Below are 20,060 nucleotides of genomic sequence, written 5' to 3' on the forward strand. Positions count from 1 at the left end.
TCAATTCTTTTATGTTTGAATAAAAGCGTTGCACCAGTAGTATATGGTCAGATTGCAATGCAGGTGCAACTCACGGACTGGTTCAGTTGCACGGCAGGGAGAGAGACTCGAGCGTCGATCCTCGGTTGAATGCTGGAATGCTGCACCAGGTCTCCGGTTGGTGGTGAGGTGCATGCGCGGCATGGAGGTCGCGGCAGGTCCTTGGCTGGCGCGCGTCCCGCTGGAATGCTGCTCGGGAGTCTCTGGCTGCTGGTCGGTGATGCACGTGTGGCATGAAGGTCGCTGCGGGTCCTTGTGTGGGCGCCTCGGACTCACGGCTGGAACAGACCGCCTTGGGGGATGCGCAGGATGTTTGCAAGTCCTTTTTGATGCACGCTTTGGGATGCGCGTTGTGGCTCAAAGGAAGAAGCCGCGTAGTCACCCTCAGCGACCACGTTTCTCGTAATGATTAGGAAAAGTTCATGGGGCCAGACGTGAGGTGGAGAAAGGGAGGAAGAGTTGGATGGGGAAGAGAGTTCAGGAAAAGAGAGCCCTTGAGCAGTTCATGGGTAAGAGAGTTCAGCAAAAGAGTTCCAGGAAAAGAGAGAGAAGTTCCTTCGCGTGCAGGTTTTAAAACGGTGTCAGAAAGTGGGCCGGGCCGTAGCCTCGCCCTTTCCGTGCACATGAAGCAGACTTGGTCGACTGAGACCAAGCTTTTGGGATAGTATTTGATAATTTTTGGGATCAGAATTGCCAAGCCAGATGCTTCATTTATCATTCTGAACACATTTCAAACATTACCTCGATCATAAAGTCATTGAATCCGCTAAGCTTACTAATTAGCTAAACTTAGGTGGCTACAGAAATTACACACATCATTCATTTGAGATAGACATACAGGTTGTGTACAAAGATAAACAACAGGAGTTACTTGATGTCAAGTACATAGAGCCCGTGTATGTCCCGAATTATATAGATTAATTAGGAGCGGCAGGATTCTTGAGGATAACCGATAGTGACCGTTGGAGGGCACTGTTGTACCATACACCTTCCAAGGGGCATTGTTTCCCCAAAAAAACCACATGGCTAATTCCTGTGAATAGACCAGACCATAAAATATGTTCTGGGGACTGCTTATCAGACAGGATTTCAGGTCTGTCGGAGCTGTGATATGCGTTTCCTGGGGGTTGAAAAACGAAGTCCAGTCCCTGCTGGGGGGAAACTCAGAATCCTTTTGAACTGAAAACACAGAGTTAAGACACGCACACACATCCCCCAGGTGGAAATGTTTAAAAAGGCACATAAAATGGAAAAATTGAGGGTGACGGGCAATATTCGTTACAACATCATTCCAAAACTTAGATGAAACACAGCATTGACAAAATTAATGAATTATGGTTTCAGTTTCAATATGGCAAAAAGACCATTTTACATCAATGTCAGCAAAATTGGAAATTGCAACACTACAAGGATAAATATGTGACATTTTGAAATGATTTTTTTTACACTTATTCACAACACAGAATTTAATGGGACATAACCATGCTCTACTTCATTTGATGTCTTCCAGTTGCAAATTCTAAGATGATCTTCCTCTTGGTAAGATCCTAACATTATTTTTATTTAAACCAAGATGGGTTTTTGCAGATGTACGACGGCATATTAGGGCCAGGTATAAATACATATATATATATATATCAAGTATATAAAGTGGCAGATTTGCGAGAAAAAAAATCTTAAATTTGCGACTTTATAAAGTGGCAAATGTCGCTCTAGCTGCCGTGTATGACGAGTAATGTTTAAATTAAGAATGAATCCGTCTCCATCCTGCCTTTTCATTTAATAAACAGTGTCCCATTAACCACCGACGAATCCTCACATTAGACTATAGCTACGCTACATGTATTTCTCGTAAAAGATTATTAACACCCCCCCCATTTAAAAAATTTTTTTTATACGTGGTCCGATTACGCCGTCGTAGGGAAGAGATAGAAAAAAGGTCACTGTCTAAAATTGCTAACTGCTGCGTCCAAGTCGTACATTATTTAGCTGACTGTTATAAATTCAAAATCAATGAATCTTCAGTTTAGTTGCTGAGCTGTCATTATTTACAGACTTTATTTAAGTTAACTACTGAACCTGACTGACCTACCAAACGCAGTTAATACACACAAAGCGAGTGTTTTATAGAATCAAAAATAAGCAAATCTTGTATTTTGGTATTGAAAAGGAAGAAGCCTTGTGATTTACGATGGGGGGATAATTAAAAGAAAATGTTTGCATGAGTTCTTTAATATTCAAAATACTGCGTTACATTTTAGAAAATGTTTGCAATTGTTGCACAATGTGTCGTAAGGTTGTTCTTGAGCTTATGGCCAATGTTCTTCAAAGCGTTCTTATTTTGGATATTATGAGTGTCTACAATTTCTGTATAAACTTTGGAATTAACTGTTGAGCCCATTTGAACTCCTATTAATCCCCACCACTAAATTCCTCCCCACTATCGCTCTGGGGATTTTAAGTTTGAAGGCTTATCGCATGTTGTAAAGAAGCTACTTAAATAGTATTAACGATGATCTGATGTTATGTGGAGACGGCATATTTTACGCCAATTGGGTTTCCAGTAGGTTCCCTTACTTGATTTTTGTTCCAGGAAGCTATTTGGATGTGAGTGAAATAATTTATTAAAACTTTTATTGTGTAAAATTCTATTTTAGGTTTATCTGTCCACAGAACATTTTCCCAGATGGATCATAGTTTGTCCAGGTAGTCTTTGCCAAAGATAATGTCCAATAATGGATGCCAGAACTGTATTATAAGATCATAGGTACCAATAACGGCCCAAACTGTGTACAGTTAATCCCAAAATTCTTCTTTTTGTTGGTGCATGGGTGTGGGTAATTAGCACAATGGTGAATGTTTTTCATTTATATCTCTTGACACCCTGTCTAGCTACAGCTGTTATACTTCGGAAACATGCTAATATTGCATATGTTGTTGCAAGGTTAAAATTTGTTTCCCACAAATGTGTTTGCACTTTATTATTATGTATTTCTTGAAATGACTAATTTGAGGATGGTTTTGAGATGTGTGTTATTGGGAGGGGTAGGACCATTTCACCAACAATAATATTGTAATACGGTGTTTGTCATAAACTGTATATTGCAGGAAATATTGTGATACGGTGATTGTCATAAACTGTATATTGCAGGAAAAACTGTACTTAACATTATATCTACACAACTGAATAAGGAAAAACTTGAGGAAATGTTCTTTCAATTCACATCATTCACAAGCGCATCTAAATTTAATTGAATAATAATAACACAATTATTACCATACAGTCATGACCCATGGATTTTTTTTTTTTGAATGGATGTATAACTAGCAATGACTAGCAAATTAGCATTATAAGTGGTGGCTGATTCATTCTTGTCAGTAGTCAGACAACATCACTTTGGACCAGCTGGAGCGTATTTAACGACTCCCTCGAGCAGCATGCTAAGAAAGTTACAATAGAAGTGACAATGAAAGTAAACAAATGTTTAATTTGGCCCATGGCTTTCCTTTTCCCTTTTTAATGTAAGAAATGTGGATGTGTTAAGTAGACAACTGTGTATACATCTTCCTACATCATCCAATCTGTCTGCTTACATGCAGTCACATTGGCTTAAATCCAATTCATATCGGATTTTTATCCACAGAAGGCGACAGGCGGGAAACAGAAGGCCCCGTGATGTAGAGCAGGAGGAATATTATATGAACTGACGTAAAAATATAGTGCAGTATTAAATTAGAATGCATCTGCTGAATGATAGGACTTTTCATGGCTCTAGAGTAAAGATGGAAGAACAAAGCCTGTCTCATCTTGGACAGGCTTGGAAACTGTTACCTCTATTTTATTCCAAAGCAGTGAATGCACTTGAACACGTTCAGTCTACTGTGAACAAACTTATGGACTGAAATGATAACAAATCCTTCCCCCCCCCCCCTAAATTATGCTAAAATGAGGTGAAAACTACATATTTTTTTAAACTGTAACTGAGCAGTGTTTAGTTGTAATAACACTGCTCATCACTAGATGGCAGACTTTGCACATTAACAACCCCAAGAATGTTTTTTATTTTTTATTTTTTGCCCCAGAGAAGAAGAAAGATTGTGTCCACATTGGGGGGAGGTATATTTTTAAGTAAAATACTAAGCCGATGAAATGTTCACACTGAATTTAAACGCATACCAATCTGCCTAGTTTGCTTCGAGACTATCACCTATCAGCATGAAAAATTTTAACCAAATTCAGCACTACAACACCAATGTTTACACCACAAAAAACATTGACACTGTTACGTTTGACATGCAAGAACCGTTGACAGTTCGTTTGAAATTCATAAGCATTAATTCATTCACTCCCAGCCATTTTCACCGACGCAACCCCTTTTGCTCCCAGCTGTTTTATTGGATTTTGCACGATCCACAGAATATTCTGTTCTATTGCTATAAAAACATATATTTGTATCTGTTTCCGTATTGTAGCAATTAGCTTTGGAATATTGCTTAGTTTCATCATTATTCACAAACCGGTTGAAAACAGTGGAGAAAAGAGCTTGTTGCAACATGGCCCTGGCTGATCTCTTATACTCTGCTGCCACCTGTTGGCCGTTTTTTGTAATAACTACCATTGCTGTAAGTGACCTCTTCAAGTCAGAAGCTGCATCAAAGCCTTCTGTATGCTCTAGCATAATTTTTTTTTAAACGTTAAAAAACCCCAATATTCATATGCAATATTTAAAATAGAACGTGTTTATATGTTCTTGGGAGCAAATGAGTTCATGTATATTGAGATATTGTTCTGTAAATTACTGAAGTTCAATGAGAAACAGATGTACATATTTTGTGCTGATTTAAAATGGCATTTATCATACAGTAGAAAGTATCATTCAAACATACTTTGTGTATTTTAGCCAAACATATAGCTTAGCCTTGCCATCTGCTATCTTAATGCTAACACTAAACAACAATAGCTCGACTGTCTTAATGATATTTTCATTCATTTGAAATGTTTTTAGATACAATGTGGGTGAGGCCTTTCTTTCAACATTCTGCATAACGAATTGTGAATGAAACAACTCATGCAGACGCCATCCAAAGTGGACAATGGTCTTTAAAGGGTCAGTCGTTGCATCATTTTGACATTTTGGTAGGAAAATTCCAATTTAGTCAGTATTTCGCATTTGCCGCGTGCGCACAATTTGACATGACATACTAAGGTATTCAGATGATGAAAACATACAAAGATCACTCGAGTAATAAACATTTGCCTTTGTTTATTGAGCAGCAATGCTGGCAAAAGTGGAAATGCTGTAGCCATTTTGTGCTACAATCTTAGAACATCATGATTCCCTTTTGTTTATTTAGTCATGGAAATAATCGTTTATGAAGAACATTTATCCTGAAAAAATACTTTATTAAACCCCCAGTGGAGCACTAGAAAATAAATCTCTTTCCAATTGCTTTTCCCTTATAGTCACAAGGAGCAATGCAAGCAAACGGAGGAATTCATAAAAGCGTTTTATTTGACAAATTGCATCTGGGCTTAAATTGGACACCACATTCTCGCAGTTCTAGGCAGCAGCCCTTAATCTTTCGATGAATAGGTGGCACATTTCCCTGCCACATGTTCAATTCTTTTCCAGACACGCAATCTTTCTGGGGACAGATGTGATAATGAGTCCAGGCCATGAGTGCAGTCATGCACTGTGTGAACAATGCCTCATATTCACATCTCCACGGGCATTGCCTGTCCTTTTGGTTTGGAAAGATTAGTAAGAGAACGGAATCACCAAGAACAAGCATTTACAGTATAATCAAGTGCCCCCATTATTCCAAAACAGCAAATTTATTGTTTTGCCCTTCTTTAATTTGCAATATCAACGCAACATCTGTTGTTTGACTGCTCCATATGTATGCGCAGACGGACAGGAGAGTTTTATTCAATATGGATGAACTGCTTTTGTTGACTCCCTCAAAAGGAAAGTTGTGGGGTTTGGGGAGGAATCAGTGAGTTCATCACAGTGACATACAGTACATTATTGCAACTTTTCCAATGATATTATACCACAACCAAGGTTATTATACTTAAAAACTAACAAAACTTCACTGAATCAGACTCAGATTAAAATACATCTTTATTTTCAATCATCTGTTCAAAATGATGTCATTATTCAAGGTTTAGACATTTGAGTTGCTCGAACACAATAACTTAAGACTACTGCATGAGGAAGGAAATGTAAGTAAAAAAAAAAAAAGAAGTTTAGATTTAGATCTGTGTCCTATATATATATATATATATATATATATATATATATATATATATATATATATATATATAAATAGATTATTTTTTAGAGGGGGTGTACCGTGTAATATAAAAAAAACCTGACTAATTTACAAGAAATAAATTAGCAGATTTGTGACATAAAGTGGCAAATTTGCGGGAGAAACTCATGAATTCACAAGAAATAAACTTGCGGCATTTGCGAGATCAAAACTCAGAAACCTGACCCCCTATCAGCTGACTAACACTAACCAATCAGAAGTTAGCATAGTTAAGGTAAATGCAAGTGAATGACTGAGAACAGATTCAACACATCGATTTAGTGACTCGTACCCAAGCTTCAAAGTGCGAATGCTTAATATGATATGGTTAATCTCTGCTAAAGCAATTATGATCTCATTTGAAAAGCCGACAGAAAAGTGTTGGCACAAACATCCGAGTACGATACGTGTATTTCTCACACGTTTGAGTTTTTTCTTGCAAATCTGCGAGTTTATTTCTCGTAAATTTGTGAGTTTTTTTCTCGCTAATTTGCTACTTTGTCACAAATTTGCGAGTTTATTTCTCGTAAATGTACAAGTTTTTTTCACAAATTTGAGAGTTTATTTTTTGTAAATTTGTGAGTTTTTTCTCGCGAATTTGTCACTTCATGTCACAAATATGAGAGTTTATTTCTCGTAAATTTGTGACTTTTTTTCTCGTTAATTTGTGAGTCCCATATGGTTGAAATCCACAAAAAGCCCATGAAGTAATTGTTTGGTTTGCTGCCTCTTTCTGAATGTGTCTGTAAGCGAACCGTTTTGCATTTCCACTTCACTGTTAGGTAACAGCTCATTTACATAATGATAACCACCCCACACCGAGGTCCTCTGTACAGTACAGTACATGACATGGCCATTTTAATGTGATATTAAAGCCTCACACAATCTTGCTCTCTGACCTCCTTTACATCTATCCAGAAATTTGGGATCCTTCAATTAAGCAGCCCCTCATCTCTGCGTATGTATTGAAGACTCTCTCTGCATCAATGTTCAATGGTAAGATGAGAGAATCAACCATTATTGATAGTTGGTGCTGGTGAGGAGATTCAGTAAATGGGAAAACATTCATTCCAGCAATGTGTTTTACAGCACCTTTGTGCCTCACTGGGATTTGTTGTCAGTCGTTTTCACACACTCGTCAAAGCCTTTTTTAAAGTTGTTACCATTACTGATTTTGTGCACCATTTTGAGGCATTCATGGCGGTGTGTGTGTGTGGGGGGGGAGGTTGCCAATAATTGTGAGCTCATGGCTCAGGTAACGACCAACCATGGCTCAGTTTCAGAAAACAGGTGAGCCGTGATTGGCCGTTACCTTAGCCCTGAGCAACTGTGATGTAATTTTCAGTCAACATCAAGTGGCAAAATGGCCATTCACTAAGATGGATAACAACAGATTAATTTTGATGCTTAACTCATATTCAACACAAATGCAATATTAAACAGAATGCCAAGTTTTGGCTAGTGGGGCTAAATAGAACATATTAACTCTTTGACTGCCAAGCGTTTTCAGAAAAGGGATGCTGTGAGTGCCAGCCGATTTAAGCATTTTGACTGATCTTTCAAGGTCCACAGAAAAATTTGTGTTTGGACTATGGAAACACAGATACTACCAAATGAAAGATTGAACTCTCATCTTTCATCAGAAAAAAAAGTTTGTTTCTACCTTATTCCGTTTTTCAGTAATCAACAATAGAAAATGGTTAGTTTCACCCAAATGCTCTGTTTTGGACCAAAATACGGAGAAATCAAGCTTTTTGTGAAACGATATTATTTCATGCACTCAAGTGAATTTGACACCTTTTTTTCCATGAATGATGCCACAAACACCTAAACAGTGCTTTACTTCTGTAAAACACTACCACCAACAATGAAAAAGTGTTTTTTGATAGCAACATACGTTTATTTACATTCAACAGTGTAACAATTTGACAAAACAATTTCGCAAACTATTTACAAATGTGTGCAACTGTGGTACTATTTACAATTATGTGGATGTTTCAAATACAGTTTTTCTTTTTTGTAACACTCCCCTGCGTGCAAGGGGACGCAGCAGGATTTGCACAACAGATTAGTTTCACTGCAATTGCCCCTTCGCGTGCAGACGCTACACTTTCTTGCCGGCCTTTTTTTCCGGGGAATAGCAAGTATATACTGCAGTGTGTGTTTGGCCATGTTGCCATCAAGTCTACTCTCAGGATCATGATACAGTGATTCCTCATTGTCCTTCAGTTCCTATACCGGGTGGTTGATCCATCTTATCCACTCCATTCATGGTGGCATTGTAGTCCAGAACCAGTGTCTTCTCCGTGATCAGACTCTACCCACTCCTCCGATGAATATGCATTGGACTCGCATTGGTCCGATTGAACGTCCGCCTGTGCAGAAGTGCTCGGTTGTGCTCCGCGTTTTCCGGCGTTAGCATCGCTAGCCGGTGAGGCTTTATGACGTGGTCATAGCCGCCGCGTCAACGCTTCCAACTTCGGCGTCAACCTCGTAGTCACCATCATCATCATCGTCGTCATCAATGTGCTCTTTAGCATTGGTCGATGCTTTTCGTCTTTGAAAAAAATGCTCAAGCGTGAGCTGCTTGCAACCGGTCGCCATTTTCGCTTCCTCAGACATTCTCTCCACAACACTCTAGCTCCGCCTCACGTCTTCTACTGACGCCTACCCAATCTTGTCCAAAGAGAGTCATCGCTGCCATCTTGGGGCCAAAAATAGTCATTATACTAACTAGATCTGCTTGATACTTTCAGCACAGCTGGCCAAGGCTTTCCTCCACCCGTTTAAAAAAAAACAAAAAAAAAAACATAGAGAACGTCTTTTAACGTCTTTGGCAGTCCTCCGTAGGATTTTACTAAACGTTATTTAACGTTTTTGGCAGTCAAAGAGTTAAGGACATTTTTGGGTTGTATCCCACTAAAACATCATATTTTTCTTTAGAAAGTATCATCAAATAATTTTGGGCCCATTCAGGCTTTATTAGACAGTTTTATTTGGTAAATTTGTGATAAAATTATATAAAAATAAATAAATGGGGATTTGTTATGTAAAAAAATACATAAATCTTAAATTAGGCTTGAAATATTTCTGAGTGTGAGAAGAATTTACACTACAATTTAAGGAATCCAATAACCCTATGTGCATTGTTTATTATTTTTTTTAATTAAAAAAAATAATTGACAGACTGTATGACCAAATAGAGCTGCAGCCACACTAGACAGTAATTTTCTGACCGTATTGGGTGAAGGTGACACATGATGGAGGAGGAGAGCAGTCACATTGGGAATTGACAAAAAATGTGGAAGGAGATGGATTGCAGTGGTGATGATCAAGAGGAGGCAGGATGCCCTTTGTGGTACTCAGCTGCTCTGTCATTTCTCACTTCAACAAGGTAAAATGAAGAAGGGGATAATGAAATACAACCACTCATAATACATTTATTATCGCTGCATGGTGATGTCTAAAGGCGCTTATGGAGACACATTGCTAGGATGGGAAAATAGATTATAATTTTGCTGTGTTTATAACCTCCAAAAAGAAAGTGGAGTATTCTCGAACTGTGTGTGCACTACTCTGCCACAGGTAGATTCTTGTTTGGACAGCATCTGGATGCTGTATTATGGTATACAGTAGGTCTTGTTTTCTTTCTTTCTTTTCTTTTCTTTAAAAAAAAAAGTGAATCAATTCAAAGTGAAGACCAAACAAGTTTATAGCATGCAGTGACAAAAATTTAGGGTGCACTCAGGCAACTTTAAATTTATCTGCCTGACCAATCACATGACTTTTTTTTTTTAACTTAACAAGGCAGACCAAAATTTTGTGAATTCTTTTTTACTAGTATTCCTTTTGGAACATTTCAACTGGAACAAACCGGTACTTATCCTAGCAGGGCTATTTATTTATTATTTATTATACTATTTATAGTTTTGGGAATGATAATGGACGGAGCCCCTAAGGCAAGGGTGGGCAAACTCGATTCTGCAGGTATTGGATGTTTCCCTTCTCTCTCTCTCTCTCTCTCTCTCTCTCTCTCTCTCTCTCTCTCTCTCTCTCTCTCTCTCGACATCATCAGCATAAGCAGATAAAACTGAAGGTGAATTCCACAATATTGTTTTCATTTTTGGCCTAAATCCATCCAACAAAATATTAGAGTACTCACAGATGAGCAATGTCAATCAAAATCTGTTCATATTGAAGCCATTCAGAGGTTGGATGTGATTGAATTAAAAAAAAAAAAGTTTTAAGTAGTGCTACTGATCAGTACATTGTCATTCCAGAACACCTGTTTGAATTTTTAGTTTTTTGTAGGCAATTTTTGTGCGGAAAAACATATGAAAAGCAAAAAAGAAAGACTATGCAGCATGTTTAGTTGAATGTGTCTGTGGACTAGGGGTGGGAACCTCTGGGTACCTCACGACACGATACGATATGCGATACAAGGCTCACAATAACTATTATCTCACGATATGACGATACTGTGGTTATCGATATATTGGTCAGGTATTAAATCCACGATAATCTACGATAAAACTACTCAAGACATAAATTTATGTTTTTTAAATGAGAAAACAGTTTCTTTTTGTACCATCACTGAAACTAAATATTAAAACTGGTGTCTTCTTCACAGTGAGTACTTTTGTGTGTGTTTTTTTGAACAAATACAAATGTCTTAACAGAGACCACTTAGGGATGGGATGCGGGTTGGACAGATAGTGGGTCTCAATCCTGTTACTACGTCTCCTCACGATTCACAAGTGAGTTACGGCAAACTAACGTTACATGCAGTATATCTTGTCTTTTTAAATATATTTTTTATAAATTTTCTTGAAAACTTCTTGGGTGGTGGCCAATTTACTTGGGTGGCTGCCCAAGTATTAACATGGTGTGGGAAACACTGTCATGAGTCTTCTTCGCCTGAAGACTTCCATACATTTCCCCACCACTCTTATGAGGCGCTCCCCATAGCGGCCTACGAAGTAATTGCTCAATAAGTAATGAACAATAGAGCCGTTATAGAGGCTTTATATTAACTTCAAATATTGCGATACTCGCGTAGGCATATCGATATATATTGGGAGAAAAAGTATCACGATTTATCGCAATATCGTCACACTCTTACTGTGGACTCTAAGAAATGAACATGCAGACTGCACCTGACACTCTTGATGCGGCATTTTCTCAACAAAGAGCCGAGGGAACACATAATACAGTCGATTTTCCTGCAGGTGGGAGACGGCTGACTGCTGTTCTCGTCACATCCAAGCGTTAGCAGTCACAGAATTCTGGCACGCAGGATGAGTGAATCACAGCCATGCGGAGACAGCTGCTTGTCTCAGCAATTTATCGACCATGGGGTTTGAGGCCTCTGTCTTTCTGTCAACCAATCAACACCTTCATATGTCTTCTACTACTATATATCTAACCGCATCCATTTTCCACCACTTACCTGGAGTTGAGCGACATACTGAGGATGTAAACCCAACTGTCATTTTCCTTAGCATGAGATTGGTCTCATGCTGAGTATGCTTCATGCAGATCTTCTTATCTGGTTATAACAGCAGTGGTGACTGGTGACTATCGAGTTGTTGTTTTTTTTTTTTTAATTTTGCCAACATTTCTTTTATTTTATTTTTTTTATTTTTTTAAAAAAATTCTGGAGAGCTCAGTATTTTTCATTAGATTTGACATGTCATCATTGCTCTCCTTTTATATATATATATATATATATATATATATATATATATTTTTTTTTTTTTGTATGTGGGTGAGTATGTGTATGTGCGTGTGTGCGTGCGTGCGTGCAAGTGTGTGTGTATTCATTAGTTCACCTAAAACCTATTAAAAAAAATACCGTTCACCTAAACCAAACACTTCCGGCCAGAGTCGTGAGGTCGTCAGGAGACCCGAGGAAGGACCAAAGAAAATAGAGGAAAGTGAAATCCAGCACCGACCAGATACCACCCATCAGGCCACTAACCAGAGTCCTTCACCAACCCCAGAGACATCTAAACTCCAACAAATCAGGGAGACCTCAAGAGACCAAAGGAGCGACTGAGAAAAGGAAGGACAGACGAAGCAGAGTGAGATCCACAGACACCAGCCTCCACCGATTCAATGACCTGAGGAAGAAGCAGATTGTGTCTGAGTTTCGATAGATGCTGGTGTGGTGGATCTGGCATGCATGAAAGTCTCCACCAAAGAGGGGAGCCGTCGACCCCCGCCAGGACAGAGAAAGCGCAACACCTCAGGGCCCCCCAGGCCGCGGCAGCGCCAAAGGACGACCCCCGGGCCCCGCAGGGGCCACCAGCCGGAGAGCAAACCCAGGAGCAGGAGCGCCCCCCACCCCAACGCGGCCCGCGCCCCCAACCCAACGCAGCAGGACGGGGCTCTGCAGGCCCGCCAGGCACCCCACCGGTCCACAGCCCCCGCGCCGAATATTAACCCTTAGTGCCCATTGGGGGGGAATCTGCTCGTTCCTGTTGGCAGCAACTGGGTTCCTGACTATAAAAACACAACCATTAGTTACAAATTGTCAAATACAGAAACATCAATGTAAGTTATCACGATGTGGTGGTTCTCGCCAACAGGCAGAATTAAGTAACCAGAATTACTCTCCGACTACGACATTTGTCTCCAGTGTCTACAAAACACTACAGACACTTATTTTCATGCTTTATGGTTATGCACTCCGGTTATGTATTTCTGGACTAAAGTCTTAGAAAAACTTTCCGCTATCTTGGACTACAGGATACCTTTATCTCCAAACTTGTGTTTGCTAGGTGACCTAACAACAACTGATTTACCACATAAACAATTTCAATCTACACTTGTAGCCGTTACTATCGCAAAAAAAACAATTCTTGTTAACTGGAAAAATAAACAAACTCTGAATATCGACCAATGGTCTAACCTCCTCATAAATCACATTTTAATGGAAAAAATATCGGCCTCAAATAAAAAACAAATATCAAAATTCATAGAAATATGGTCTACGTATATAGAATATTTTAACCAAATTTTGGTTATTTAATTCTGCCTGTTAGCGAGAGCCACCACATCGTGATAACTTACATTGATGTCTGTATTTGACAGTTTGTAACTAATGGTTGTATTTTTATAGTCAGGAACCCAGTTGCTGCCAACAGGATCGAGCAGATTCACCTCCAATGGGCACTAAGGGCTAATGTTCGGATTCACTGCATGCCAGGGGACTAACTCTACAGGTGCTGTCCCCCCTGGCTGGGCGTGGGCGGATCTGCCCCTCTGTTGGCTGCTGGGTGGCGGCTGCGTCTTGGTCGTTCCCTGTGTCTCGTGGGGGTGCTGTGTTGCGGGGCTCTCCCTGGTGTTCGGGGCGGCGCTGTCCCGGCGCGGTCCGTCGCTCTGGGCCCGGCGACGCGGGTCGGGGCCTGTGGGCCGCCGGGGTGCCCCGTGGTTCCCTCTCCCCTCCCCCTTCCTCCCCCTTGCTTCCACTCCCTCTTCACCTCTCCCCGCCCGTCCTCCGCCTCCCTGTCCCTTCTCCCTCGTTGCCCTTCCTCCTCCTCTCCCCCTCTCTCTGCGGCCTTGCCGCTGCCTCCTGCCCTTCCTGTCATCTCCTTCCCCCGTCCCCTCCCCCTCTCCTGTACGCCCACCTCCCCCTCCCCTAGGCCGGGGGTTCCACCCGTGGCCCGGGTCTCGGCGCTCCGGGGGCTGGGAGAGTGGGCGGGATCGGTGTTGTGCCCGCCCCGCTCCGGTGGACCTCTGGGCACTTCGGGCGGGCCCCGGTATCCGGGGGGCGAGCCCCGCTGGGGTCCCGGTGGGGTGGGTGGGGGATTGGTGGGCGGATGCACCTCCCCCCCCCCCGCCCGGTTGGGGGGGGCCCAGCTGGTCGCTCCTCTTAACTCACGGCACTAGTTTTGCACAATACATTTTAGGGCACATAACACACTTTGGGGGGGAGTGGGGCAGCTCCCCTCCAATTTTAATGCACCACACAACTGGGGGGGGGGGGGCATCGGTTGGGGCGGGCCGCAGCATGGAGCAGTGCTGCGGTCACCTGTCCCCCCCGAGGCCCCCCCCCATTAATTTATTTTAATGCACCACATACGCTCCTTGACATGACTGGGAGGCGGGTGGATCGGAGCAGAGGGGGATATCATTTCCCTCTGCTCCGGGTCACCTGCCCCCAATTTTAATGCACCACACACACACACTTATGTATATACACTGGGTGGGGTCACACTCACGGTTTAGGGGTAGAGTTCGCCAGTCGGCGAGCTGGCAAACTCAGTAACAGTTTTTCACTTAGATCGTTGGGGTGACGACCGGGGACTCTCCCCGCTGGGCCTGGGGTTCGGGGATGCCGCCCGTCCTCCGGTGCCCCCATCTCCCCTTCTGCCCCTGGTGTTCCGTCCCTCCGCGTGGTGGGGTGGGTGCGGGTGCCCTCTCCGCTCCGCTGCCCGGCCCCTCTTCGGCGCAGATGCCTGGGTGCGGTGTGTCCCCGGGGTCTGGGGGTCGGGGGGCTGTCGGTGGGTGGTGGTGGGGGCGGGGGCGGCATGGTTGGGGGGTGGTGGTGTTGGGGGTGCCGGGGTGGGGGGTGCTGGGGTGGGGGTGTGTCTGGGGATTTGGGGACCTGGGGGCGGTTGGGGCTGGGTTGGGGTGGATGGCGGGGGTGGGAGGGGGCGGGGGGGTCTTGGGGGGAGTGGGGGTTGTGGGCCGGTGGGGTGCCTGGTGGGCCTGCAGTGCCCCGTCCTGCTGCGTTGGGTTGGGGGCGCGGGCCGCGTTGGGGTGGGGGGCGCTCCTGCTCCTGGGTTTGCTCTCCGGCCGGTGGCCCCTGCGGGGCCCGGGGGTCGTCCTTTGGCGCTGCCGCGGCCTGGGGGGCCCTGAGGTGTTGCACTTGCTCTGTCCTGGCGGGGGTCGACGGATCCCCTCTTTGGTGGAGATTTTCATGCATGCCAGATCCACCACACCAGCATCTATCGAAACTCAGACACAATTTGTTTCTCCCTCAGGTCATTGATTCGGTGGAGGCGGGTGTCTGTGGATTTCACTCTGCTTCGTCTACCTTTCCTCAGTTTCTCCTTCGGGCCCTTGAGGTCGCCCTGATTTGTTGGAATTTAGATGTCTCTGGGGTTGGTGAAGGACTCTGGTTAGTGGCCCGGTGGGTGGTGTCTGGTCGGTGCTGGGCTTCGCTTTTCTTTCTTTTCTTTGGTCCCTCTTCGGGTCTCCTGGCGGCCCCACGTCTCTGGCTGGATTTTGAAGTGTTCGGTTTAGGTGAACGGTATGGGAATTCTTTTTTTTTTTTTTACACGCACGCACGCACGCACGCACGCACGCACGCACGCACGCACACACACACACACATACCAAAAAATAAAATAAAATAAAATTAAATTTAAAAAAAGGGAGAACAATGATGATGACATGTCAAATGATCAATACTGAGCTCTCCCCAGAAAAAAAAAAAAAAAAAAGAACGGTCTATTAATGGATTTAAGACTGTGTTAAAGTCTCCTCCATTAATAATAGTTAATAAGAGTTCGCTGCTAAATCAAACCGCTGAGAGAAAAATTCATGGAAAAAGGCCGCATCATCATTATTAGGGGCATATAAATTATTATTATGTGTATATATTTTATTAAATATAGTCACCTGAATAATAATGTATCGGCCCTCTGGGTCTGTTATTGTATTATTTAGAGTAAAGAGTAAATTCTTATGTATGAGTATACAGACTCCTCTTTGTCTACTGTTATAAGGGGCAGAGTACGCTTGGCTAAAATTCTTATCAATAAGTAATTTTTCTTCAGATTTTTGTAGGTGGGTTTCTTGTAGGAGGCAAATATCTGCTTTTAATTTTAAGAGATGGTCTAAAGTTTTTATTCTTTTTGCCTGTGAGCGAGCGCCACAAACATTCCAGGAAATCAGAACTAATTTATGCATACAAACAATATAGACTCAGTCCTGTGTATATATCTGTATAGGCCATTTGTCAATATTGGCATGTTATAGGATAGAATCAAAGTGGTTAGGTGATTTATGTAATTTGTGTAAAATATGAGGTGACGTGTAAGTAAATATAGCAGTGAAAAAACGGGTAGGGAGGTGAAAGTGAAGGAAGTTAGCGGGGGATTAAACATAAAAATACACCAGTAACTGGTAACCTAAGCGAGATTTTTTGTTTAAATATACTTTAGATATAGTTATGTATTAATATTATATTTATAATATCGCCTAAACATAATGAGTATTCATATTTTAGGTTTTATAACCACATATACAGTATATGTACAGTATACATCTAATAATCAAACAAAGTTTAGTTCCACCAATGCCAATTAGAACAGCCAGGGAGTGGAGTTGGGGTTCCGGAATAGTAATAATAATAATCGACGACCATCGTAGTCCGTTTACCCTCCTGCCTATTTTGTTTCATTATAGGAAACAGTACCTTTCGCCGCTTATTAATCTCTCTCGGGAATTGGTCATTCATTCCAAATGAGGTCCCTTTAAGCTCCCGTCCTTTACTTTTAACAAATTCTTTCTGTTTAAAATGCTCAAACTTGGCGATAATAGGACGGGGTCTGTTGCCCCTACGGGCTCCAAGCCGATGTACCCGGTAAAAAGAGATGTTATTTACCGTCTCCTGAGGAATTTTTAACGACGTCGTCATAATTTTTTTTTATCTCAACCTCTGGATTGTCAGAGGTATTCTCGGATATACCTGAGAATATTAAATTCTCCCGCATGCTACGGGATTGAACATCCAGAACAGTTTATTTTAGTGTTTTATTCTCCTTTTTACGATACGATACGATACGATACGATACGATATACTTTTATTTTCCCCGTGGGGAACTTTTTCCTGGACTCCGTCCAGCTGCAGTTTACAGTAAAGAGAAAACAACAGAATAGAAAGAGATAAAATTAAAATTTAATAAATAAGAAGTGCGGCAATAAGTAGAAGACTTCCCAGAAGTCTTCACAGAAGTATACATGTGTCAAGAAGTACATTGCACACACCCATATACACACACACACACACACACACACACACACACACACACACACTCCTATATATATATATATATATATATATATATATATATATATACACACACATGAGTATGTACACAACATTGCACCATATATATATATCTTATTATACTGAGTTAATGTCGGTTGTTAAGCAGTTTGATGGATGTCGGCAGGAATGAGTTTTTGTAGAGGTTCAGCCTGGTTCTGGGGGCCCTGAAGGCAGTAGCTGGAACTCATGATGCAGAATGTGAGTCGGGTCATTAACAATTTTCTGTGCCAGTCCGGTGACGGACCGCTCATAAAGCATCTGTAGGGAAGGATGATTCCTGACCCCCATGATCTTCATGGCAGTCCGCACCAAACCGGCAAACTGTGATCTTGACTGCACAGTCAGGTTGCCGTACCAGGCCGCAATGCCGTATCTGATGATACTTTCCAATGCAGCCCGGTAGAACAACAGCATGATCCTCTGCTCCACTCCATAGACCCTAAGTCTGCGTAGGAAGTAGAGACGCTGTTGGAGTTTGGAGCAGAGACTTCCAACATGTACCCTCCAGCTGAGTGTGTTGTCGATGTGGACCCCCAGATACCTGTATGAACCCACCTGGCTGATGTGGTTGCTTTTAATGACGACTGGCCTGTGGTCACCAACAGTTTTTGGATCAAATATCACCTCCTCTGTCTTCCCCACATTGAGCACAAGATGATTCTGGTCACACCACTGGACAAATTTCTCTATTTCTGAGAAATAGTCCAGTGGGCTACCGCCGGCCTGCAGCAAGCTGACGATAGCTGTGTCATCAGAGAACTTAATGATAAAGTTCTCTGGGTGTGATGTCACACAATCATTTGTGTACAACGTGAAGAGGACCGGGGAGCTGACGCAGCCCTGTGGGGCGCCTGTGCTTATAAATCTTGGTTCCGAGAGGGAGCTGTTGACCCTGACTTGCTGTGTGCGCTGTGTCAGGAAGGAGTGATACCATCTACGGGTTCACATTCATCTCCTTCAGTTTAACCAAAAGCAGGTGCGGCTGCATTGTGTTGAACGCTGAGCTAAAGTCAACGAACAACACACGTGGATAAGCTTTCAGGCCGTCTAGGTGTTTGCTGACCAGATGTGTGATGCTGTTGATAGCATCGTCAGTGCCGCGACCCCGCTTGTAGGCAAACTGAAGGGAGTCTAAGTGTGCATCCACCTCCCGACCCTGAGCCGAGTCACCATCAGCCTCTCGAAACACTTCATGACAATGGAAGTTAGAGCCACAGGCCTGAAGTCGTTATTGACCACAGGACATTGTTTTTTAGGAACCGGGGTGATTACTGATTTTTTCCAGAGACTGGGAATGGAGTGTGAGTCCACAGATCTCTGGAAGATGGGCTGCCATGCCGCTGTGAGCTCCTCTGCACAGGATTTTAGCAGAAGGGCAGATATCCCATCCGGTCCTGAGGCCTTTTTTGTGCAGACAGACCTAAAAGCAGATTGGACATCATGGGGATGAATCACCAGCCTTGAGTCCTGCTCATTCACTGAAATGGACCTCAGGACCTCCCCACATTCAGAGGAGAAGTCCTGGGTTTCGAATCTTAAATAAAAGTCATTCAGCTCCCTTGCCTTCTGGAGGTCATTTAGGGTGCTGAGACCTTTTTGAGCAGGAGTCAAGTTGGTGATCCTCCTCATGGTGTCCCACATTTTCTTGGAGTTGTTAGCAGCAAAGTGTTGTTCTATAGTCTCTTTGTGCTTCCTTTTTGCTTTTTTAAGCATGTGTTTGAGTTCTTTTTGAACCAGTTTGAGCTGGGCTCTGTCCTGGTTCTTAAATGCCCTTTTTTTGTGGTTAATACAGTCTTTAACCTCTTTAGTAATATACGGTTTGTTGTTGGGGTAAACAGTTATTTCCTTTGTTGGTATGATGTTGTCCACACAGAATTGAAGTGAATATAGTCAGTTAACGGTTTTAACGGTTTCCAACTCGGCTGAAACAGCCGCGAGTGAAGAGCGTAACTTGGCATTATCTCGTTGGAGGTCACTTACCTGTTGGCTGACGAATTCCAAGCTTACCCTTAATTCTTTGACGTCCTCGCTGATTAGGGAGAGGACATCTAATTTTTTATTTATGGACTCCAGCATACTGACCGAAATGTCCGTAGTGGCTAGGTCGTCCGTGTCCGTCGTTGAATCATTTTTCCTCTTTTTTGAAGGTTTTTTCGACGGTTTCTCGACGGAAGGATCCTCCATCGCGCAGCTGTAAAAATATCCGTCGATGAAGCGTTCAAGGTCCTCCACGCTGGGTGGTATTCCAAATCTGCCGGATGAAAAAGAGAAGAAAAAAGACAAGATATATGATGGTTAAATTTGGATTAGTTTAGCATAATAGAGCTAGTTCTATCTTAGCAGCAGGGCGCCGCCATGTTGGGGTTTCCCGGTCTCGCTGTAGGTCTCGCGATAGTCACAGCATCTCGCGATATCACCCTCTCTCTTTTTGCCAACATTTCTAATAAGCAGAGCTAACCACGAAGTAAAAGCCCTTGTTGGGAGTGCATAAACCTAGCATATCTGATTTTTGTCCAACAACGTGAAGCCTTTATTAGCAGTATAGCACCCTCAGTTGCACTTAATAGCCACAGACACAAGTAGTTTTCCTTTGACTGCTGAATTTATCGCTTCCTGCCAACAATAAATCCACCGTGAAAAC

The 20,060-nt window shown here is 42.5% G+C and overlaps 1 protein-coding gene across 1 annotated transcript in view; it reads left to right on the plus strand.

The window, feature by feature from the left end:
• Positions 1-2,685, plus strand: part of sh3bp5lb (SH3-binding domain protein 5-like, b) — a 33,599-nt gene extending 30,914 nt beyond the window's left edge. Inside the window, exon 6 of the mRNA XM_077548241.1 lies at positions 1-2,685. This exon is cut by the window's left edge and continues 1,919 nt beyond it. The gene's annotated coding sequence lies outside the window, so the exon portion shown is untranslated.
• Positions 2,686-20,060: the final 17,375 nt, after the last annotated feature.

Source organism: Vanacampus margaritifer, chromosome 17 (genome assembly GCF_051991255.1).
Source record: "Vanacampus margaritifer isolate UIUO_Vmar chromosome 17, RoL_Vmar_1.0, whole genome shotgun sequence".
NCBI classification, from domain to species: Eukaryota; Metazoa; Chordata; class Actinopteri; order Syngnathiformes; family Syngnathidae; genus Vanacampus; species Vanacampus margaritifer.